The 25,834-nt window shown below is 37.1% G+C and overlaps 1 protein-coding gene across 3 annotated transcripts in view; it reads left to right on the forward strand.

Moving 5' to 3' along the window:
• EXTL3 (exostosin like glycosyltransferase 3) overlaps positions 1-25,834 on the forward strand; it is a 75,721-nt gene that overhangs the window by 15,411 nt on the left and 34,476 nt on the right. For 2 of the 3 annotated variants that reach the window (XM_029938453.1, XM_029938454.1), the window contains exon 2: positions 24,461-24,559. The gene's annotated coding sequence lies outside the window, so the exon portion shown is untranslated. Of the gene's footprint in view, positions 1-892; positions 923-24,460; positions 24,560-25,834 lie in introns of those variants that run through there. The other variant, XM_029938455.1, reaches the window with a different exon arrangement.

The raw sequence follows: 25,834 nt of genomic DNA on the forward strand, positions 1-25,834 counted from the left end.
AGGAACTGGTGGAGAACCATGGTCTTTAACAGTGGTGAAAGGAGTCAGAGAAAGAGCTGTTGGGATGGAGAACCAAGAGAACAGGTGATTAAAAAAAACATAAAATACAAATTAAGCATGAGATAAGGGGTGAGTGTGAGAGAGTAACAAAACATTTTGATAGGAGAAATAAAGATGTGAACAAATGGATGGATTTTCATGCTTCTGGGTAAGATTATCTGAAATAATACTTCTATACTTAAATGCAACATAATTCTTTTGTATATATTACTGAATTCTGTTCACTAATGTTAAGTATTTTTGTGCCTATATTTATGAGAGAGATTTATAGCTTTCTTTTTTGGTGCTGTATTTGTCTGGTTTTGGTATCAGGGTAATGCTCGTTTTATGAAACGAACTGAGAAGTGTTCCCTGTGGGAGAGATCATATCACCTGGGGGTGGAGAGTTCTCTGTGGGAGGGTTTTTAAATTACAAAGTTGACTTATTTAATAGTTAGAGAATTAATTATTTTATGTTATTTCATTTCATCTAAGTTGTCAAAGTTACATGTGTAGAGTTTTTCCGTCCTTTACTATCTTTTTGATGCCGGCAGGGACTGTAGTGATATTCCCTCTTTCACTCTTGGATGTTGGTAATTTGTATCTTTTCTTTGTCAGTCTTGCAGGCTTTCAAAACTCTTGATAAACTTTTTAATTGATACTTTGTTTTTGTTTTTCTGTTTTTTTTATTGCTGCCTGCTCTTTCTTTCCTTCTTGTTTACTTTATGTTTATTTTGTTCTTTTTCTAGGTCCCCCCCCCCCCCGTTTATTCTTTTTGAGAGAGAGACAGCATGAGTGGGCGAGGAGCAGAGAGAGAATTCCAAGCAGGCTCCATCCACACTGTCAGCATGGAGCCCAACGAGGACCTGGAGTTCATGAAACTGTGAGATCATGACTTGAGCAGGAACCAAAGTTAGATGTTTTACCTGACTGAGCCACCCAGGCGCCCCTTTTTCTAGGTTCTTGAAGTAGGAGCCTAGGTTATTGATTTGAGACTTTCCCTCTTTTCTAATGTACGCAATCCATGAATAAATTTTCCTCTCAGCACTGCTTTAGCTGAGTCCTATAAATATTTTTTTGTGTATAATATGTTATTGAATCCCCACAACAACCCTGGAAGTAGGTAGGGATTCTCTTTTTTCTTTTTTTAATATTTATTTTTAGAGAGAGAGTTCAAGTGAGCGCAGGGAGGGGCAGAGAGAGAGGGAGACACAGAATCTGAAGCAGGCTCCAGGCTCTGAGCTGTCAGCACAGAGCTTGACATGGAGTTCGAACTCATGAACTGTGAGATCATGACCTGAGCCAAAGTCTGACATCCAACTGTCTGAGCCACCCTGGCGCCCTGGGGATTTTCAGCATCACTTTAAGGAGGAAATTATATAATGTCCCTAAGTTATCAGAGCTTCTTTGTGGAGTCCTGAGTGAGACGGATGGTATGGCTGCAAGTCCAGGTGGCTTCAAGCCTCCTCCTGTGAAGTTCTCTTTTTATTTTACAGTGTTTTGTTTTACTTGAATCAAGACTATCTAGGCTTTAAATCTTAAACTTGATGTAGAATTGGTTTCATTATTCATTGAACAGTGATCAGGTACCAAGAACTTTGTAATGTTCTGTTGGGAGATTTCAAAGTGGTGAGATAAGTAGTTTCTTTCTAGAAGGAGTTTTAATCTAGCTGGCAGGAAATAAATTACTTAAATAAAACTAATGAACAGTTGATTAAGTTCTGAATCCTCTGATATTGCGTAAAGTGGGTGTTTAGAGACTTGAGAAATCAAGTGTAGTTGGAGAAAGCATTATGAAAGAAGCAAGTCTTTACAATGACCCCACTCTGTGCTGACAATGTAGAGCCTGCTTGGAGTTCTCTCTCTCCCTGTCTCTCTCTCTCTCTCTCTCTCTCTCTCTCCCCCCCCCTCCCACTGGTTCTCTTTTGCTTTCTCTCAAAATAAATAAATAAACATTAAAAAAATTAAAATGTTCCCAACGAATAAACGGGTAAGTGGAAAAGGAAGAATGCCAACCTAAGCGTTTGTTAGTATGTCTCTTGGGGAGGAGAGATGGAGAAAATTAGAGAAACAGCCACAACTTGAGCCAGCTCATTCTTTGCATTAGGAGAGTGCTTGAAAGAGTCATGATTTGAATGTATGTGGAGGAGTGTAAGTTGGGTAGATAGGTAGAGCAAACCTTGTTATAGAGGTTTCCGGTATTAATGAGCATGTAGTAAAATGTCTAATGATATGGGACGTTAGACTGTTCTTGATGTAAGTGAAAAAAATCAAATTACAGAAAGAGCATATGTGTTTAATACGTTTTTGTATGCATATTTATTCATGCATAGAGAAAAGACTGGAAGAGGTCTCTGGTTTTGACAGAATAGCAGACCAGATAAGTATAATCCCCCTGCTGCTACAAAATGCATATTGTACTCTTCAGGAAAAAAAAAGGTAAAAATCCTCATTAAAATAAAAAAAGTGTGGTGGGAGCAGACAAGAATGGGGATTGAAAAAGCATGTGGTATGCAATTTGATGTTACATTCCCTTAGAGTGTTTGCTAGTCTTAGTAATTTGCGTTTTAGTTTCCATAGAGACAAGAGAAAAACCCTTAGGCCTGTGAGCGTTAGAATTGACAGCAGATAAGAGTATAGATATTTAAAGGGCTGAACATTCACTAAAGGAGCAGATAGACTAGGAAAAATGTGCTGTGAGCATACACAGATGTCTGTGTTAGTCTGGATCCTGGATTTGTTGGGGAAGGGAGTATCCGCTGAGAACTCAAGACTATGATTTTCCCCTTCATATGGGTATTATGTTCAGATTTAAAGTACATGTGGGGTCTGGGAGAATCTCCAGATTGAGAATTGACATTAGGGAAATGGTTTAAGGCTGGTGATATGACAGAGGTATTTGGAAAATGGTAACTATTCTAGAAGGACATATCCTCAATCCAGAACACATGTAATTCCCAGAAATAAAACAAACAAAAATGAACTTAATACAGAATGATAAAGCATGGGAGGAAACAATCCATTATTCCTCTATAAGCAAGAATTAGCAGATAGAACAAACTAAACATGTGAAGGGAAAGAGTAGAAAATATGATACAGAATAGGTGTTATAAATATAAGAAATTTTTTAAAAAGCTAGTAGAATTTCTGAAAATGTAAAAAAGTCATCAAAATTAAAACCTAGTGGGTAGGATAAACAGCAGCTTAGATACAGAAGAGAAAATTAATGAACTAGATCAGGATTTGGCAAACCATCACTTATTGGGTGAATCTGGGTTGTGGCTTGGTTTTGTATGGCCTGCATGGCAAGAATTTTCTAATATTTATTTTTGAGAGAGAGAAGAGGGAACACAAATAGGGGAGGGCCAGACACACACACACATGCGTGCTTGTGCGTGCTCGCTCGCTCTCTCTCTCTCTCTCTCTCACACACACACACACACACACACACACACACACACACGCTCACACTTACGAATCTGAAGCAGGCTCCAGGCTCTGAGCTGTCAGTGCAGAGCCCCAGCGAGGCTTGAACCCACAAACTATGAGATAATGACCTGAGCTGGTCATATACTTAACAAACTGAGCCACCTAGGCATCCTGGTTAGAATAGTTTTTTCTATTTTTAAAGGATTGTTAAAAAAAAAAAAAGAGACAAAAGAAAATATTCTATCTACATAGACTGTATGTGGTTCCCAAACCCTAATATATTTACTTTCTGGCTCTGTACTGAAAAAATTTCCTGCTCCTAAACTGGATAGATCTAAGGAGATTTCCAGAAGGTAGCACAAAGGACAAAGAAAATATAAGAGAGGTTTAAAGACATGGAGAATGGAATGAGGAATTCTGACATGTATCCAGTCATCTAATAGGAGTTCAAGAAGGGGAGAATGAGGGACAGGCACTATTTAAAGAGATGATAGCTGAGAATTTTTTAGATTAATGAAAGACATGAATCTTAAGGATCAATGGTTAATGAATGCTGGGTGTCCCTCCCTCCATTGCTTCCAATTGTATATGTAGACACCTGCAGAACCCCACAAATGAAAAGATCTTTTATTAAAAAATTTTTAATGTTTATTTTTGAGAGAGAAAGAGACAGAATGTGAGTAGGGGAGTGCAGAGAGAGGGAGACACAGAATCCCAAGTAGGCTCCAGGCTCTGAGCTCTCTGCACAGAGCCCAGTGTGGAGCTCAAACTCATGAACTGCGAGATCATGACCTGAGCCAAAGTTGGATGCTTTGCATCTGAGCTACCCAGGTGCCCCTGAAAAAATCTTAACAACCAGGATGAGAAGTCTGATTATCCATAAGGTACAACCATTAGACCGACATTTCACTTCTCTGCAGCAATGATGGAATCCAGAGGATTCTTCACTCTTGGTGGAAAAGAATTGTGAACCTGGAATAGTATATCTAGCTAGATCATCATCTTGATTTAGGGTAAAAGAAAGTGTTTTCACATCGGTTTATCACTAATAGTCTCTCACTGAGGTAACTACTTAAGGAAAAAGAAAACCTGAGGGAAGGAATGAAATGCAAAACGGAATGGAATTCTGAGTAAGGAAATTGGTAAATATATGAGTGAATCTAAATAGGCATGAATCCTGTTAGTAATGATAAGGGCTAATATTGAGCATAAAAAGAAGGTGGAGCTAAAATATCAGTCAATTGTGACATGAAAGTCAAGAAGTAGGTCAGTATTGGTGAAGATTTTTTATTTATTTTTAAAAGTTTTTAATGTTTTTATTTTTGAGAGAGAGAATGAGTGGGGGATGGGCAGAGAGAGACACAGTCTAAAGCAGGCTCTAGACTCTGAGATGTCAGCACAGAGCCTGACATGGTGCTCGAACTTGTAAACTGTGAGATCTTGACCTGAGCCAAAGTTGGATGCCTAACTGACTGAGCCACCCAGGTGCCCTGAAGATCTTTTATTGAGAAGAGGGAAGAAATATTAGAGATATTGTTAAACTTTTGACTTAGGAATGTATGTTATGAGGAGCCTGGCTAGCCAAGTCAGTAGAGTATGTGACTCTTGATCTCGGGTTTCTAAGTTTGAGCCCTACATTGGGTGCAGAGATTACTTACAAAATAATAAAATCTTAAAGAATGCATGTTACATTTTAAGAGTTAACCTCTTAAGATATGTTGAATAATTAGCTTTTAGACTGGTAGAGGGGTTAAAAAAAAGAACAAAAACTTTAATAACTAAACAGAAGACAAGAAAAAGGTGAGGAGCATAGAAAACATAAATAACACGAATTAAGAGTGTTATAAGTAAATCTTAATATATCACAGTAAGTGTAAGTGGATCAAACACTGGTTTAAAGACAAAGATTGTTATATTGGAGTTTTATTTAAAAAATGAAGTCTTCTCAAATGTTTATAACATGAAACACATGAATATGGAAAGTTTGCTAGAAAAAGAATGGAAAAAGTTAAGCTGAGCAAATATTAACTAAAACCTCAGTTTCTGAAAAGGTGGGAACAACCTAAGTGTCCATCAACAGGTGAGAATAGATAAACAAAATGGTGGTATATGCATACAATGGAATACTGTTCGGCCGTAAAGGAATGAAGTTCTGAGACCGGCTACAACGCAGATAAACCTTGAACATAATTACGCTACGTGAAGTGAGCCAGCACATAAGGCCCGATACTGTATGATTTATACTTATGTGAACATCTAGAATGGACAATAGAGACAGAAAGTTAATTAGAGTTTAATAGTGGCTGAGAGGAGAGAGAAAGGGAGAGTTACTGCCTAATGGTTACAAGAATTTCTGTTTGGGGTCATGAAAAAGTTTTGGAGATTCACAGTGATGATGGTTGTACAACACTGTGAGTGTAATGATTACTGAGTGGTTCACTTAAAACTGAGATGGCAAATTTTATGTCTTTTATATATTTTTTACCACACAATAAGAAATGATAAGAATCCAAAAAAGCAAGTAAATATGTCCCATGACTTAGAGAGGAAAAATAGTTAATAGAATCAAATCCACAGGGGCCCCAGATGTTGCAAGTAGCAGATAAGGAATTAATTTTTATAAACATGCTAAATAAAGGAAAGGGTGGATAAAAGTGAATAGATTCTATTTCGCAGGGCCTAAAAAGGGCCTAAAAAGGACATTCTAGAACTGAAAAATATAATACCTAAAATTAAGAATTTATTGGATGAAATTAGTGATAGACTAGCTATAACAGAAGAATGGTTTAGTGAACTCAAAGACAAGTCAGTTGAAATTATTCAAACTATAGCACTATTAGATGAAATAAAAAATGCTGATTTACAGGATTGATAAATTGATGGAGAATGTGAGATTGGGCATTATGGTTTGTTATGGTCCCGTACTAGAGTGAAGGCAGTAGAATAAAAGGGATAAATGCAAACATTATTGTAAATTATAATTATTGCTATTATAAATTATATTACTATGATTAATATAAGAAAGAATGGATACAGTTTGGCAGGAGGTCAGATGTGGATGTAAGCAGTTGGAGGAATTAAAAAATAACTCTAAGACTTGTGGCTATTAAATAGCCTACAATATGCCAGATATCATGCAAGGTTTTTTTATGTGCTATTTCAAATTCTTATAACTGCATAACTGTTATCTTTTTACTGATGAAAAAACTGTGGCTCAGAATGGTTAAGTGACCATCTAATAGCTTATAAAGCTGGGCTTTGATCCCAATGAGGTCTGTTTTCATTCCTGTATATCACATTGTTTTTAGTTGGTAAGACCGGAAGAATGTAGTATTATGGCAGCACTGAAAGGTATTGGAAAGATGAAGTATTTGGAATCATGACAGTGATATATATCCTTTAGGGAGTTGGAAATATTGGTCACCTAGTGCAGAGCAGAAAGGCTAAGTTTGGAGTAGTAGCTCTGGGGGGTTGAAGCCATTTAAGTGTCTGGATTTATTACCAAGTTAAGTTGAAAACCCTAGGGGAGCATTTTCCATATGAGGAAGGTAAAATACTGGATGCAAACAAAACAAAAAGGGTGTATAAGTCAGGGAAATCAGTAGAACACCAGGAAGTATGGTTTCATGGGAAATCAAGTAGAACGTAGAATGAGAAAGTGATCAGTGATACAATTCGTTTACTTAACTGATACTGATAGAGCACTTATAAATACACTATGCTGGGTACTGGTGATACAGCAGTGATTGAAGCAAATGAGATTCCTGTCCTCAAGGTTTTGGTGGGGAAGATAAATAATAAGTAAATAAATGAAAAGATATTATGAAGGAAATAAGTAGATCAGTGCCATAAAGTATCAGGGGGTAAGAATGACTACCTTCAGTGGGAAGACAAGTTAACTGAAGGAGGAGAGTCAGCTAGCGAAACCCTTGGGAAGAGCATTTGAGACTAAAAGAATGGCAAATATAAAAGTTCTGAGGCAGTAAAGAGCTTGGTGTAGTTAAGGAATTGAAAGGAAGCCAGTTTAGGTAAAGTTGAGGGAGCAAGTGGAACAATGATGGCAAACGAGATTAGATGGGTAGTCAGAATGTAGTTATGAGGGGCCTGGCAGTACAGTGGGAAGCCACTGAAAAATTTTAAGGATGGGAGAGACATGTTCTAATTCATGTTTGTTTGTTTTTTTAATTGATGTATAATAGACATACAGTATTACTTCAGGGGGCTATGTCATAGTGATTTGATATTTTGATACATTATAAAATGATCCCCACGGTAAGTCTGGTTACCGTCTGTCACCATGCAAAGTTACTACAATATTATTGATTATATGCCCTATGCTGAACATTATATCCCCAACTCTTATTTATTTTATAACTAGAAATTTGTACCTCTTAATCCCTTTCACCTATTTTGCCTACCCCCAATCTCCATCCATTCCCCCTCTGGTAATTAATAGTTTGTGTTCTGTATCTATGAGTCTGTTTCTCTCTTATTTGTTTTGTTTTTTAAATTACATATATGTGAAATCATACAGTATTTGTCTGTGTGTGATTTATTTCACTTAGCATTATACCCTCTAGGTCCATCCATACTGTCTTGATGGCAAGATTTATTCTTTATGGCTAAGTGATATTCCAGTGTGTGTGTGCGCGTGCACGTGTGTGCATGTATATACACACCACATCTTTATCTATTCATCTATTGATGGACACATAGGTTGCTTCCATAATCTTGACTATTGTGAAAATGCTATGAATGTGAGGGTGCATATATTTTTTAAAAATGCTGTTGTTTTTTTTCTTTTTCTAAATTTAGTTAATTTTTTAAGTTTACATCCAAGTTAGTTAGCACATAGTGCAATAATGATTTCAGGAGTAGATTCCAGTGATTGATCCCCTATGTATAACACCCAGTGCTCATCCCAACAAGTGTCTTCCTTAATGCCCCTTACCCATTTAGTCCATCCCCCCACCCACAACCCCTCTAGTAACCTTCAGTTCTCTGTATTTAAGAGTCTCTTATATTTTGTCTGCCTTCTTGTTTTTATATTACTTTTATTTCCCTCCTCTGACTGATTTATTTTGCTTAGCATAATACCCTCTAGTTCCATTTACGTAGTTGCAAATGACAAGATTTCATTCTTTTGATTGCCAAGTAATACTCCATTGTGTGTGTATATGTATATATATACATATATATATATATATATATATATACACACACCACATCTTCTTTTTTTAAATGTTTATTTTTGAGAGAGAAAGAGAGACAGAGTGTGAGCATGGTAGGGGCAGAGAGAGGGAGACACAGAATCTGAAGCAGGCTTCAGGCTCTGAGCTGTCAGCACTGAGCCTGATGCGGGGCTCAAACCCACAAACTGTGAGATCATGACCCAAGCCAAAGTCGGATGCTCAACCGACTGAGCCATCCAGGCACCCCTATATACCACATCTTTATCCATTCATCTGTCAATGGACATTTGGGCTCCATCCATACTTTGGCTCCTGTTGATAGCACTGCTATAAACATCAGGGTGCATGCCCCTTCCAAACAGCACAACTGTATTCCTTGGATAAATACCTAGTGGTGCAATTGCTGGGTTATAGGGTGGTTCTTTTTTTTTTTTTTCTTTTTCTTTTTTTTGTCTAGCTTTTTGAGGAACTTCATGCTGTTTTCCTGAGTGGCCGCATCAGTTTGCATTCCCACCAGCAGTGCAAAAGAGATCCTCTTTTCTCTGCATCTTCACCAGCCTCTGTTGTTGCCTGACTTGTTAATTTTAGCCATTCTGACAAGTGTGAGGTAGTATCTTAGTGTGGTTTTGATTTGTATTTCCCTGTTGATGGGTGATGTTGAGCATTTTTTTCATGTGCCTGTTAGCCATCTGTTTGTCTTTGGAAAAGTGTCTATTCATGTCTTTTGCCCATTTCTTCACTGGATTATTTATTTTTTGGGTGTTGAGTTTCATAAGTTCTTTATAGATTTTGGATACTAACCCTTATTCTGGTACGTCATTTGCAAATATCTTAATCCATTCTGTTTGTTGCCTTTCAATTTTGCTGATTGTTTCCTTTGCTGTGCAGAAGGTTTTTATCTTGATGAGGTCCCAGTAGTTCATTTTTGTGTTTTTGTTTTCTTTGGATAAATACATAGAAGTGGAATTTGGTTGGTCTGGTAGTTTTTAATTTTTTGAGGAACTTCCATACTGTTCTCCATTATGACTTCACCAATTTACATTCTCACCACATTTTCTTTTCTATACATCCTCACCAATACTTGTAATTTTTTTTGTCATTTTTGATAATACTCAGTTTGTGAGGTGATATCTCATTGTGGTTTTGATTTCCATTTCTCTGATGATTAATGATGTTGAGCATCTTTTCTTATGCCTTTTGGATGTGTGTATATATCTTTGGGAAAAGGTCTATTCAAGTCCTTTGCTCATTTTTTTAATCAGTTTTTTTATATTAAGTTGTGTAAATTCTTTATATAATTTGGTATTAATCCCTTATCAGATGTATGATTTGCAAATATCTTCTCCCATTCTGTACGTGGCCTTTTCATTTTGTTGATGGTATCCTGAACTGCTGTGCAAACGCTTTTTGGTTGGATATAATCTGAATTGTTTTAGTTTTTGTTGCCCTTGTCTGAGGAGACTGATCCAAAAAATATTAAGACCGATGTCAAATAGATTACTGCCTATATTTCCTTCTAGAGTTTTTTAGCTCTTACATTCAAATCTAATCCCTTTTGAATTTAATTTTTTGTATGATATTTTTATGTAAGATAAAGGTCCAGTTTCATTCTTTTGTATATGGCTGTCCAGTTTTCCCAACACCATTTATTGAAGAGGATATCCTTTCCTTATTGTATATTCTTGGTGCTTCTGGTGTACATTGACCACATATGTGTAGGTTTATTTCTGGGCTTTCTATTGCATTGATCTATGTGTGTGCTTTTATGCCAATATCATACTGTTTTGATTACCGTATCTTTCTGGGATAATTCAAAATCAGGCAACATAATACCTCCAGCTTTGTTCTTTCTCAAGATTGCTTTAACTATTTGAGGTCTTTTGTGGTTTTATACAAATTTTAGAATTGTTTGTTTTATTACTGTGAAAAATGGCATTAGTATTTTTGATGAGGGTTGAATCAAATCTGTAGATTGCTTTGAGTAGTATGGACATTTTAACAGTATTAATTCTTCCAGGGGCACTTGGGGGCTCAGTTGGTTAAGTGTCCGACTTAAGCTCAGGTCATGATTTGCAGTTTGTGGGTTTGAGCCATGCATTGGATTCTGTGCTGACGGCTCAGAGCTTGGAGCCTGCTTCAGATTCTGTGTCTCCCTTTCTCTCTGCCCCTCCCCTGCCCCTGCTCTCTCTCACACACTCTCTCTCAACTATAAACATAGACAGTATTAATTCTTCCAGTTCATGAGCACAGAATATTTTTCTATTTATGTTCTATTTCTTTTACCTCCTTGGTGAAATTTATTCCTAATTTCTTTTTTTCCAAGAAGCTTATTGAAATATTTATTCATAGTCCCACAATTTAAAATGTGTATTTATGGACTGTCCAAAAGCAATAGTTTCAGTACCCCTCAGACTCCTGGAAATTTTAAATGATCCAAGAAACTTTTGTGAAGATCAAATTTTTTTTTTTTTTTTTTTTTTTTTTTTTTACCAGGGACATCCTTAGGTCACCTTTGTGCTCCTAGAAAGCATTCAGTTAGCAGCAGTTTCTGTTTTAAGCATCCATCTTTCACTTGCAAAGCTAATGATGTTCATTTGATTTTGGCAGTTTTACAACTTGAAACAGTTATCAAGATCTAAACCTTAAATGGCACTTTGCGTTTATGTTGACTTGATTTCACACTGCGGTAGGGCAGGCACACATGGCAGTTACACAGTGAGGTCTTTCTCTTTCACATGAGAGAAATCTCTGCTTGGCATACAGTTGATGACGAGTAAGCTAAAATGTATTGAAACCAACCTCCCCATATCCTGGCATGGGAACACAGACTGGGAGCCTTTGGGGACCTCTTGAGGTCCCCTGGACAATATGGTCTGGGCCACACATTCAGGTCATGGGACCTTCAGACTCATCCTGACTATGATCAGATACCCCTGCCCTGATGCCCAAGAGGCTGCGTACACTGAACCACTTATCATTCCAGAACCCCCAAGGCAGCACATCAGCAGAGACAAGATTAAAAATGGCATTTTACTTTTTCTGATGCAATTGTAAATGGGATTGTTTTCTTAATGTCTCTTTATGATCAATTATTATTAGGGTATAGAAATGCTACTGATTTTTGTATCCTGCCACTTAAATGAATTCATTTAGTGGTTTGCTGGTTGAGTCTTTAGGGTTTTCTATATATATAGTATCATGTGCAAATAGTGTTTTACTTCTTTTCCCATTTGAATGCTTTTTATTTCATTTTGTTGCCTAATGCTATGGCTAGGGCTTCCAGTACTATGTTGAATGAGTGGCAAGAATTGGCATCCTTGTCTTCTTATTGATCTTAGAGAAGTTTACTTTCAGCTTTTCACCATCGAATGTGATGCTAGCTGTGAGTTTGTCGAATGTGGCCTTTGTTATGTTGTGGTACATTCCTTCTATGCCCACTTTGTTGAGAGGTTTTTAAAAAATTTTTTTATCCTAAATGGATGTAGAATTTTGTCAAATGCTTTTTCTGCATCTATTGAAATGACCATCTGCTTTTTATCCTTTGTTTAATTAATGTGGTGTATTATGTTGGTTGATTTGTGGATGTTGAACCATCCTTGCATTCCTGGAATAAACTCCGTGTGATTGTGGTATATAATCCTTTTTAATGTGTTGTTGACTTCAGTTTGTTAATATTTTGTTGAAAGTTTTTGCATCTGGATTTATCAAGGATATTGTCCTCTAATTTACTCCTTTTTTGTGGTGTCTTTTTCTGTTTTGGTATCAGGGTAATGCTGGCATCATAAAATGAGTTTGGAAGCATTCCTTTTTCTTTAAGTTTTTTGGAATAATTTGAGAAAGATAGGTACTATTTTTCATGTGGTAGAATTCACATATAAAGCCATCTGGTTCTGGACTTTTGGTTTATGGGGAGTTTGATTCAATTTCATTACTTATAATTAGTCTATTCAGATTTTGCTTTTTTGTTATTCAGTCTTGGAAGGTTGTGTTTCTAGGAATTTATTTTTCTATGGTTTCCAATTTGTTGGTGTATACTTGTAAGTCTCTTATGATCCTTTTTATTTTTGTGGTGTGAGTTGCAACTTCTCTTTCATTTCTGATTTATTTGGGTGCTTTTTCCCCCCTTGACTCTGGCTATAGGTTTATTGATTTAGTTTATCTTTTCAAAGAACCAGCTTTTAGTTTCATTGATCTTTTCTGTTGTTTTTCTGTCTCTGCTTCATTTATTTCTGCTCTGATCTTTATTATTTCTTTGCTTTTACTAACTTTGGGCATGTTTTTTTTTTTTAAATTCCTGTAGTTTATTTACAATTTGGGATTTTGTCTGTTTGTGTCTTGAAATAAGCCTGCTTTGCTATCAGCTTCCTTTTAGAACTGCTTTTGCTTGTCCCATAGATTTTGGAAAGTTGTGGCTCTTTTTGCATTTGTGTTAAGGTATTTTTAAAATTTTCTCTTTGATTTCTTCATAGACCTGTTGGTTTTTTTAGTAGCATATTATTTAGTGTCCACATATTTGTTTTTTGGAATTTCTAGTTTTATTGTAACTAGTTTCTAGTTTCCAACTGTTCTAGTTGGAAAAAATGCTTGATAGGATTTTAGTTTTCTTGAATTTCTTGAGACTTGTTTTGTGGCGTAACGTGATCTTTCTGGGAGAATGTTCCATGTGCACTTGAAAAAAAAAGTGTATCCTGCAGTTTGTGATGAAATGTTTTGGATATATATCTATTGAGTCTTTCTGTCCAGTGTGTTAAGGCCAATGTTTGTTTACTTGTTGATTTTCTGTCTAGGTGATCTATGCATTGATCTAATTGGGAGTTTGATGCTCACTACTGTCATTGTATTATTGCCAATTTCTCCCTTATGTCCACTAACACTTGTTTTTAATATTTAGGTGCCCCTATGTTAAGTGTATAAATACTTATGTGTGTTATGTCCTCATTTTAGATTGACCCTTTTATCATTATGTAATGCCCTTATTTGTGCTTTGTTACAATGTTTGTTTTAAAGTGTGTTTTGTCTAATAGTATTGCTACTCCAGGTTTCATTTCATTTTCATGGCATGGATTGTCTTTTTCTATCCCTTACTCTTGGCCTTTGTGTGTCTGTAGATCTGAAGTGAGTCTCTTATAGGCACACATTGGGTCTTTCTTGTTTTTTCTTTCAATCACACTTATCTTTTGATTGGAGTATTAAGTCTCTTTACATTGAAAGTAATTATTGTTAGATATGCACTTATTGCCATTTTGTTAATTGTTTTATGGTTGTTTTTGTAGTTCTTTTCTGTTCCTTTCTTCTTCTCTTAGTGTCTTTTCTTGTGGTTTGATGGTTTTCTTTAATGTTATGTTTGGGTTTCTTTGTCTTTATTTTTTGTGTATCTTTTGTAGGTTTTGGTTTGTGGTTACCGTGAAGTTCATGTATATTGACCTATATACATAGCTGTTAGTCACTTAGGTTCAAATGCATTCTAAAAGCACTACATTTTTACTACCCCCACACTGTTTTATGTTTTTGACTTCATATTTTACATCCGTTTATTTTTTGTATCCCTTAATTATTTATTGTAGTTACAGTTGATTTTCTTATTTCTAGTAATGGCCTTTTCTTTTTTACTTAAAGATGCCTTGACAGTTCTTATAAGGCCAGCCAGAGTGGGCATGGGCCAAAGGATGCAGTGTGTCACACAGGAGCTGCTTGGTGGAATGGCTGGAGCTGGTGTGGATTGGGAGCGGGGGATGTGCTGGGGAGGCCCTGGCAGGCCAGCTAGAGCATCTGGACCTTGCTCTTGTTCAAACTCTCAAGGTGGAGGGGTTCACTGGTGCCTCTGACCTCACAGAGCTTGAGCAGTTTCCCTGCTGTGTGGTGTATGCTTAGGAGTTAGTAAATGACTGTCTCTCACTTGTTGTGTAGTTGCCCTTTAAATCACGGTTTTCTCCTGTGACCTGGGTACCTGAGTCAGTGCACAGCCCCCTCGGTAACATTCCTCCCTACTGCAGGTTGGTGTTTTGGAGGTGGGGTTCCTGTCATTACAGTGTCTCTGTCTCTCCTGCTCCTTTCTGTGTGTTCCCATTGTTTGTTGCGTAGAAGCTGTTCAATCAGCTCTCAGTTCTGCAGGAGGAATTACTTTATATGTAGGAATAGATTCAGGGTGGTAGGAGGTGAGTTTACAGTCGTCGTGCACTGCCCTCTTGAACCACCAGTATTCTAATTCATATTTTGGAGCGCCTGGCTGACTCAGTCAGTTAAGCTTCGAACTTCACCTCAGGTTATGATCTCACAGTTCATGGGTTCGAGCCCCACATCGGGTTCTGTGCTGATAGCTTGGAGCCTGGATGAGCCTGCTTCATAGTCTGTGTCTCCCTCTCTGTCCCTTCCCTGCTTGCACTGTGTCTCTCTCTCAAAAATAAATGAACATTTAAAAAACTTCTAATTCATGTTTTAAAATGATGATTCTGGTTGCTGGGTGTAGAATGCATTGTAAAAGCAGGCTGACGAGTGTGCCTGGGTGGCTCAGTTGGTTAACCTCCAACTTCAGCTCAGGTCATGAACTCATGTCGGGCTTTTTGATGACTGCTTGAAGTCTCTGCCTGTTTTGGATTCTCTCTCTCTATCCCTCTCTCTCTTTCTCTGTTGCTCCCCTGCACACTCTCTCTTTCAAAAATAAATAAAGATTTAAAAATGTTTACCGCAGGATGGCAAGTTGGGCATTCACTGCTGGGGCAGATGGTGGAGAGTAAGGCAGGTTATGTTGTATTTGGATTAAAAAAAAAACAACCCTGGAGATGGCTTCTTATCAGTGTTCCATTGACATTTATTTCTAGATCCTAGTAACTTTATTGCCATTTTCCTGAGAATGACAGAAGAGATCTGAAGGTTTTCTTTTTCTTTTGTACCTGAAATAATTTAATTAACAGTTTAGGAAAAAACATTTATACTGCTGGGCATTGATGGCAATTTTGCTTTATTCCAATAACAGAGATGTAACTTGATGGGAAAAAATTCTTTTGAATCATTATTGAATTATTGGTTTCCATTAGAACATTTGTTTCTTTTCCCACCTGTGTTCATATAAGTTGGTAGCACTAGCAGTATTAGATTAAGTGTAGTCAGTTTCCAAATGACGTTTAAAAAAATATTTTGTTTAGACTCTGTGTAATATATTTTAGAGTTTTAAATGTGAAAGATTTCAAACATGTAAATGCAGACTGAAGTGTAATAAACTCCTGTATATCTCCATCATTCAGTGCCAACAATAGTTAGCTTATGGCTAATCTTGTTTCATCTATACTTCTAAACACTCTTCACCACTCTCGTTCATCCTGTTTACTTTTACGAAATTCCAGATAAATTGTGTTTTCTATAAAAATCTCAGTATATACTTTTTTAAAAGGTAGGTACTGGCTCCGTTGCTCAGGGGTCAGAGCACTGGTCTCATAAAAGGTAGGTACTTTTTTTTTTCTTTTTTTTTTACATTTCATTGTTTTGGTTTATTCCCTCTTCTTAGAGCACACAAATAGGTAACTGTATATGTGGATGATTTGTCTTCAGGAGTGTTAATTTATGCCTTTTGTTCCCAATGTAGTTATTGATAGCACCCCTTTGCAGTTAAAAGAGTGTCTCTGTTTGAACATTGAGTTCTATGGGGATTGATGTTGAGCATCTTCTCGCGTTTCTGTTGGCCATCTGTATGTCTTCTTTGGAGAAGTGCTCATTTCGTTTTATTTTTAAATTGGATCGTCTTTTACCTTTTAGTTTTGTTGATTGTTTCTTTTGCGATGCAGAAGCTTTTGTAATCCTAGTAGCTTATTTTTGCTTTTTTTCCCTTGCCTCAGGAGCCATATCTAGAAAAATGTTGCAACAGCCAATGTCAGAGACCTTATTATTGCCCCTCCTCTTCTAGGATTTTTGTTGTTTCAGGTCTCACATTGAGGTTATTAATCCATTTTGAGTTTATTTTTGTGTTTGGTATAGGAAAGTGATCCAGTTTGATTAAAAAATTTTTTGTAGTCTTTATTTTTGAGAGAGAGCGGGCGAGCGAGCAAGCAGGGAAGGAACAGAGAGAGAGGGAGACACAGAATCCAAAGCAAGCTCCAGGCTCTGAGCTGTCAGCACAGAGCCTGATGTGGGGGCTTGATTCACAAACTGAACCAAAGTCAGATGTCAACTGACCACCCAGGTGCCCCTCCAGTTTCATTTTTGCATTTAGCTTTCCAGTTTTCCCAGCACCATTTGTAGAATAGACTGTGTTTTTCCCATTAGATATTCTTTCCTGCTTTGTTGAAGATTAATTAACCATACAGTTGTAGATTCATTTCTGGGTTTTTTATTCTGCTCTATTGATCCGTGTGCCTGTTTTTGTATGTACTGTACTATTTTGATTACTATAGCTTTGTAATGTAACTTGGAGTCTGGAACTGTGATACCTCCAGCTTTGTTTTTCTTTTTCAAAGTTGCTTTGGCAATTCAGGATCTTTTGTGGTACTGTATAAATTTTAGGATTATTTGTTCTAACTCTAAGAAAAATGGTGTTGGTATTTTGATAAGAGATTGTAGTAAATGTGTAGATTGGTTTGGGTAGAATAGACATTTTAATAGTACTTGTTTTTATAGTCCATGAGCAGGGAATCTCTTTCCATTTGTCTCATTTTCAGTTTCTTTCATCAGTGTTCTATAGTTTTCAGAGTACAGGTCTTTCACTTTTTTGGTTAGGTTTTTTCCTAGGCATCTTATTAATTTTGGTGTAGTTAGAAATGGGGTTGTTTTCTTAATTTCCCTTTCTGATGCTTCATTATTGGGGTATAGAAATGCAACAGATTTCTATATCTTGATTTTGTATCCTGTGACTTTACTGAATTCATTGATCTGTTCTTGTAGTTTTTTTGGTAGTACTTGTAGTTTTTTGGTAGGGATTTTCTGTGTTGAGTATCATGTCATCTGAAAATAGTGAAAGTTTTACTTTTCCTTACCAATTTGGAAGTCTTATTTTTTTATGTTATCTGATTGCTTTGGTTAGGATTTCCAGTACTGTGTTGAATAAAAATGGTGAGAGTACACATCCTTGTGTTATTCCTGACCTTAGGGGAAAAGCTTATTGAATATGATATTCACTGCTATTTTTTCACATGTCCTTTATTATGTTGAGATATGTTCCCTATAAACCTACTTTGTTGAGGGCTTTTATCATTAATAGATATTGTACTTTGTCAGCTGTTTTTTCTGAATTTATGGGATGATCGTAGGTTTTTATCTTTTTCTTATTGATGCCATGTATGATGTTGATTGATTTGCAGATATTAAACCACCCTTGTGTACTGGAATAAATCCCACTTGATCATGGTGAATGATTTTTTAATGTACTGTTGGATTCTGTTTGCTAGTATTTTATTGGGGATTTTTGCATCAATGTTCATCAAAGATATTGGCCTGTAGTTTTCTTTTTTTGTGATGTCTTTATCTGTTTTTGGTATCAGGGTAATATTGGCCTCATACAGTTAATTTAGAAATTTTCCTTCCTCTTCTTCTTTTTGGAATAGTTTGAGAAGAATGGGTATTAACTCTTCTTTAAATGTTTGGTAGAATTTGCCTATGAAGCTGTCTAGTCCTGGATTTTCATGCTTTGAGGTTTTTTTTTTTTATTAGATTACTGATTCAGTCTCTTCGCTGATAATAGGTCTGTTCAAATTTTCTATTCCTACTTCAGTTTTAGTAGGTTATTTGCTTCTAGGAATGTTCATCTCTTCTAGATTGTCTAATTCTTTGGCATTAGGTTTTTATAACATTCCCTTGGAATTATTTGTACTTCTGTGGTGTTGGTTGTTATTTCTCCTCTTCCATTTGTAATTTTATTTGATTGCTTTCTCTTTGTTTTTTTGATGAGTCTGGCTAGAGGTTTATGAATTTTGTTGATCTTTTCAAAGAAGCAGCTGCTGGTTTATTTATCTCTTCTACTGTTTTTTAGTTTCAATGTCATTTATTTTTTCTCTAATCTTTATCCTCTCCTTCTGTTGTTTTTGTGTTTTGTTTTGTTGTTCTTTTTCTAGCTCCTTTAGATCTAAGGTTAGGTTATTTGAGATTTTTCTTAACTTTTGAGGTAGACCTGTATTGCTGTAAACTTCCCTCTTAGAACTGCTTTTGCTGCATTCCAAACATTTTGAATCCTTGTGTTTTCATTTTCATTTGTTTCCATGTACTTTTTGATTTCTTCTTTGCATTCTTGGTTGACCCATTCATTACTTAGTAGCATGGTGTTTACCCTCCATATATATGTTCTTTCCAGATTTTTTCTTATCGTTGATTTCTAGTTTCATAGTGTTGTGACCAGAAAAGATGGCATGGTGTGACTTCAGTTTTTTGAATTTGTTGAGACCTGTTTTGTGGCCTAATATGTGGTCTCTTCTGGAGAATGTTCCATGTGCCCTTTGGAAGAATGTGTATTCTACTGTGTTAGGATAGAATGTTCTAAATATAGCTGTTAAATCTGCCTGATCCAATGTGTCATTCAAAGCCATTTTTTTCCTTGTTGATTTTCTAATTGGATGATCTGTCAATGGATGTAAGTGTGGTGGTAAAGTCCCCTATTATTATTGGGGCACCTGGCTGTCTCAGTTGGTAGAGCATGTGACTCTTGATCTCCGGGTAGTAATCTGGGTTGTGAGTTCAAACCCCACCATTGGGCACAGAGCTTGCTTTAAATATAAGTAGATAACTAGATGGATAAATAAATAAATCCCCTACTATCATTGCGTTACTATTGATTAGTTCCTTTATGTTTGTTATAAAATGATTTATGTGTTTGGGTGCTGCCATGTTGGGTGCATAAATATTTATAATGTTATATCTTCTTGTTGGATGTCTTCTTTATTATTATATAGTGACCTTCTTTGTCTCTTGTTACAAACTTTGTTTTAAAATCTATTTTGTCTGATATAAATGCTGCCACTCTGGCTTTCTTTCTTTTTTTTTTTTTATTTGTATAGTGATTCTGTTTTATTTTTCTTTTATAGTTTATTGTCAAGTTGGTTTCCATATAACATCCAGTGCTCATCCCAACAAGTGCCCTCCTCTATGCCCATCAACCCCCTTCCCATCTCCCCCACCCCCATCAGCCCTCAGTTTGTTCTCAGTATCCAAGAGTCTCTCAAGGTTTGCCTCCTTCCCTCTCCCCAACTATTTTTTCCTCTTCCCTTCCCCCCATGGTCCTGTGTTAAGTTTCTCGTGTTCCACTTGTAAGTGAAAACATATGGTATCTGTTCTTTTCTGCCTGATTTATTTCGCTTAGCATTAACACCCTCAAGTTCCATCCACGTTGCTACAAATGGCCAGATTTCATTCTTTCTCATTGCCAGGTAGTATTCCATTGTATATATAAACCACATCTTCTTGGTCCACTCATCAGGTGATGGACATTGAGGCTCTTTCCATGATTTGGCTATTGTTGAAAGTGCTGCTATGAACATTGGAGTACATGTGCCCTATGCATCAGCACTTCTGTATCCCTTAGGTAAATCCCTAGCAGTGCTATTACTAGGTCATAGGGGAGTTCTGTTGTTAATTTTTTGAGGAACCTCCACCCTGTTTTCCAGAGCGGCTTTACCAGTTTACATTCCCACCAACAGTGTAGGAGGGTTCCCATTTCGCTGCATCCTTGCCAGCATCTATAGTCTCCTGATTTGTTCATTTTAGCCACTCTGACTGGCATGAGGTGGTATCTCATTGTGGTTTTAATTTGTATTTCCCTGATGATGAGTGATGCAGAGCATCATTTCATGTGTCTGTTGGCCATCTGGATGTCCTCTTTGGAGAGGTGTCTGTTTATGTCTTCTGCTCATTTCTTCACTGGGTTATTTGTTTTTCGGGTGTGGAGTTTGGTGAGTTTCTTTTAGATTTTGGATACTAGCCCTTTATCCAATATGTCATTTGCAACTATCTTTTCCCGTTCCGTTGGTTGCCTGTTAGTTTTCTTGATTGTTTCCTTTGCAGTGAAGAAGCTTTTTATCTTGATGAGGTCCCAGTAGTTCATTTTTGCTCTTGGTTCCCTTGCCTTTGGGAATGTGTCGAGTAGGAAATTGCTGAGGTTGAGGTCAAGGAAGTTGTTCCCTGATTTCTTCTCTAGGGTTTTGATGGTTTCCTGTCTCACATTCAGGTCCTTCATCCATTTTGAGTTTATTTTTGTGTATGGTGTAAGAAAGTGGTCTAATTTCATTCTTCTGCATGTTGCTGTCCAGCTCTCCCAGCACCATCTGTTAAAGAGGCTGTCTTTTTTCCCATTGGATACTCTTTCCTGCTTTGTCAAAGATTAATTGGCTGTACATTTGTGAGTCCAATTCTGAAATCTCTCTTCTATTCCATTGGTCAGTGTGTCTGTTTTTGAGCCAATACCATATTGTCTTCATGATGACAGCTTTCTAATAGAGGCTAAAGTCTAGGATTGTGATGCCTCCCATTTTGGTTTTCTTCTTCAATATTACTTTGGCTCTTCGGGGTCTTTTGTGGTTCCATACACATTTTAGAATAGTTCTAGCTTTGCGAAGAATGCTGGTGCAATTTTGATTGGGATTGCATTGAATGTGTAGATTGGTTTCGGTAGCAATGACATTTTAACAATATTTATTCTTCCGATCCAAGAGCATGGAATGTTTTTCCATTTCTTTCTGTCTTCTTCAATTTCCTTCATAAGTTTTCTATAGTTTTCATCATACAGATCTTTTATAACTTTGGTTGGGTTTATTCCTAGGTATTTTCTGGTTTTTTGTGCAATTATGGGATCAGTTTCTTGATTTCTCTTTCTGTTGCTTCATTTTTGGTGTATAAAAATGCAACAGATTTCTGTACATTATTTTGTATCCTGCGACTTTGCTGAATTCATGGATCAGTTCTAATAAACTTCTGGTGGAGTCAGTCAGGTTTTCCATATGGAGTATCATGTCATCTGTGAAAAGTAAAAGTTTGACTTCATCTTTGCCAATTCTGATGTCTTTTATTTCCTTTTGTTGTCTGAATGCTGATGCTAGGACTTCCAGCACTATTTTAAACAACAGTGGTGAGAATGGACATGTCTATCGTGTTCCTGATCTGGGGGGAAGCTCTCACTTTTTCCCCATTGAGGATGATATTAGCTGTGGGCTTCTCATCGATGGCTTTTATGATGTTTAAGTAAGTTATTCTGGCTTGCTTTTGACATTCATTTCCATGATATTTTTCCATTCCTTCTCTTTCAGTCTACAAGTGTCTTTAGGTCTAAAATGTGTCTCGTGTAAGCAGCATATAGGTGGGTCTTGTTTTTTAATTCATTCTATCACCTATGTCTTTTGATTGGAACATTTAGTCCATTTACATTCAAAGTAATTATTGATACTTATTGCCATTTTATTCCTTGTTTTGTAGTTATTTCTGAGATTTTTCTCTGATTTGTTCTTCTCTTTCTCTTTCATGATTTGCTAGTTTTCTTTAGTGATATACTTGAATTCTTTATTATTATTTGCACATCTTTTTGTTTTTGAGCTGTGGTTACCATTAGCTTTGTATATAACATCTAAATACGGTAGTGTATATTAAGTTGATGGTTGTTTGAATTCATTCTTTACTCCTCTCCTCCTCACATTTTAGGTAATAGTGTTATATTTTATATCCTTTTACTTTGTGAGTTCCTTAACTGATTTTTTTACAGAAATATTTATTTTTATTGCTCTTATATTTCCTACTTTCATACTATCACTTTTGATATTTCCTTTCTACTCAGAGTCCTCTTTAAGATTTCTTGCAGGGCTGGTTTAGTGGTCACAGACTCCTTTATTTTTTGTCTGTCTGGGAAACTTTATCTTTCTTCTATTCTGAATGATAGCTCTCTAGATAGAGTATTCTTGGCTGGAGATTTCCTCCATTTAGCTCTGAATATATCATGCTGCTCCCTCTTGGCTTTCAGAGTTTCTGCTGAAAATCCACTGATAGCCTTATATGGTTTCTCTTGTATGTAATTGTTTTCTTTTGTTGCTGTAAATGTTTTTTCTTTTTCACCATGTTTTGCCATTCTAATTACAATATCTTTTGGTATGGATTGGTCTCTGTTGATTTTGTTGGGGGTTCTCTGTGCTTACTAGATCCGATATCTGTTTCCTTTCCCAGATTAGGGAAGGTGTAAGCTATTATTTCTTCAAATAATTTTTTTGCCTCCTTTTCTCTTTCTCCTTCTTCTGGGACTACTATGATACTAATGGTATTACATTTGATGGAGTCACTGAGTTCCCTAAGTTCTCGTTTTGTATAGTTTTCATTTCTCTCTCTTGTTCGTCTTGATTACTTCCTATTACTCTGTCTTCTCTGTCATTAATTTGTTCCTCTGTTGCTTCCAACCTGCTGTTTATTCCATCGAGTGTGTTTTTAATTTTGTTTATTGAGCCCTTTATCTCTGCTATGTTATTCCTTATCTCTGTGTTACTGGTCTCAGGCATGCTTTCCACTTTTTTCTCAAGTCCAGGTAATATCTTTATGATCATCACTTTTAATTCTCTGTCAGGAATGTTACTTATATCTGTTTCACTTATATCTGTGGCTGTGGCTTTCTCTTGTTCTTTCATTTGGGACAAATACCTCTTGTCCTTATTTTTTCTAATTCTCTGTTCCTGTTTCTCTGTGTTAGGAAAGCTGGGTATGTCTCCTGTTCTTGAGGGTAACGGCCTTATGAAGAAGAGGTCTAGTAGTTTCCTGCAGTGTAGTGTCCCCTGTTCCCCAGGGCCTGGCACTTCAGAGAGCGTCTCCACTGTGTGCTGCATGTGCCTTGTATTGTGTTCTGGTCACTTTATCCTTCAGGCCAGTCATCTGCAGAGGCTTTCTTTGTCTATTGTGGGCAGTGTTTGTCCGTGGCCTGAATGTGGTGAGTTTTTAAGTAGGTGTACTCTGGTCTGCTTGTGAAATGAGACCTGTTACCACTATTGCCTGAACCAAGGCCCTGCAAAACTCCCAAGTTGGGGGATGTGGCATGGGCTGGAGATTGTGCCAGTCTCCTGGGGTAGGGGTCCTGCTGAGCTGGGATTTAGGGCAATTCCACCTGAGCTTGAGGGGTGGGGGGCTTGGTGTAAGCAAGTTAGGTGGGGAGTGTCACCGGTGTGCTGGTTCCCAGAGGTGGCCCTGTGCTTGTGCTGGGGGAGAGGGGGAGGAGAGAAATAGTGCAGGTCAGTTCCACTGTTCCCAGAGAAGTCTCTATGCAAATACTGCCCAGGCTCTGGGATGAACAAGTAACCTCCACACTGTGTGCCCCAGGTGCTCCTCAGGTTGATGTTTCTACACTGAAAGTCCACTGGCTGTGCCCTGCCTTCTCTCCAGGAACAGTCCCAGTGCCCTCTGCACCTCCCCCTCCCCGCCATTAAAACTCCAGGCTTTAAGCCCCACTGGTTGCAAGAAATCATGAAACTCAGCCTCTCTTGCCTTCCAAGCTAACTGCTATGGAAATTTGTGTTCCCTGTGTGGGCTCCCTGTGTGCTATTCTCTCTTGCCGTTCTTCGCCACTGTGGCTCCCCACCCAGCGCACTGGCTGGGATCCGTTTCTCTCACAAACCATATATGTCCACCCTTCTTACCTTCTTCATGTGGTCTTTTCCCTACCTTTAATTGTAGAGTGTGTTCTTCCAGCCTTTAGGTTTATTTCTGGGGTATTGAGGATGATTTGGTAGTTATCTAGTTGTGTTCATGAGACGAGGGGGGCTGGGGTCCTCTTACTTCCTCAGCATCTTCCCCTTTAGTCAATGTCAGTAATGCCTTTAGTATGGAGTATTTGTCTAACAGCATGTCACCTTTCTATTTTCTATCAGGAGAGCAAGCCCTGGATCTGGAGTTCAGTATCTCAAGAAATTATGTACTGAAGTAAAATGCTGCATGAGTTAGAGAAAGGAAGGATTCAGAAACATACGGTAAGGAGGGAATGAATCAACTGAATTTTCTTGATTATGCATTCCTTTTTTTTCTTCCACTTAATTCTTTCTTTGTTGCAGTTTGTAAGGTGCAGAGAGTATTCTTTTGAAAACAGAAAGAGAAATTTTTAACACGAATTAAAAGGGTAATGCTTTAGAAATATTGACTTACATTTTCTGGAATATTTGGTTAGGTATTAATTATCTGGGTTTTGATACTCCAAGTTTAAGCTTTTTTGTGATGAATAGTTTTTGGTTTTTGTTGTTCATAATCTCTTGTTCTATTTACTCAAGCCTTTATTAAATTATTAAAGTTTTACATCTCTAATAAGCATAGAAGCTGGAGAGAATAGTGAGCACCTGTGATGTGCTGCTTACTTAGTGTCCTTGCTGTTTGTTTATATTTTACCTCTTAGGTTAAAGGAGGTCCCATGAGGTCAAAGATTATTTTTCATTCTTGCTTCTCCTGAAGTTATAGTGAACATGTTTTAGATATGTTAAGAGTATGGTAAATACTTTTTGGAGGAAATAAATGAAAGGAATTGGGAATATTCTTTGGCACAGAATATTATGCATTCAGTTCTAGACACATTGAGTTTGAGATGAGAACAAGTGAAGAGCTTTTATAGCCTGCAATAGTAGAGCTGGTAAATGAACAGGAGTGGGAATGTTGTTTGAAGATTTATTAGCTAAAAGTGCCCTCACATTCTCTGTCCTTTCTTGTCATAGCAACACAATATATTGTTTCTGTCTCAGTACACTTATCTCCATTTGGGGAGATTAGCAAACTGAGGTAAAAGGTTTGAAAGCAAATCTGTCTCCAAAGGAGAAGAAATAATGCCCCTCATTTCTAAGTATAGTAGTCTTTCTAAAAGACCAAGTTACTATTTATATTTTAAAGAGGAGCACATGATGTCTGCTAGCAGAAGATAAATGAGAAGCAAACTGGGAAATACATTTTGTTTCTGGATTAATGCATCTACTACTGGGTAAAGATCAAAAGAGTTCTCTTCCATTAATTTCAGCTCTGACTGTAAAACCTTGAGCTTTTCAGAATTTTTTTTTTTAAGTGATTCAAAAGGAAGCACATGTTAGGAATGAACATGACTATCAAGGCTGGACCGGATGGTGTTTCTCTCCATCTAGAGTAATAGCTTGTTGCAAACATCTTTGCCCTCTGCTAGATGTTGTTGATCTTCATTTTATAGAGCTTTAAATATGCAATGTATCCAGTTAGATTGGAGGAAGGGGTGTGTCTGTGTGTGTGTGTGTTAA

This window comes from Suricata suricatta, chromosome 1, assembly GCF_006229205.1.
Source record: "Suricata suricatta isolate VVHF042 chromosome 1, meerkat_22Aug2017_6uvM2_HiC, whole genome shotgun sequence".
NCBI classification, from domain to species: Eukaryota; Metazoa; Chordata; class Mammalia; order Carnivora; family Herpestidae; genus Suricata; species Suricata suricatta.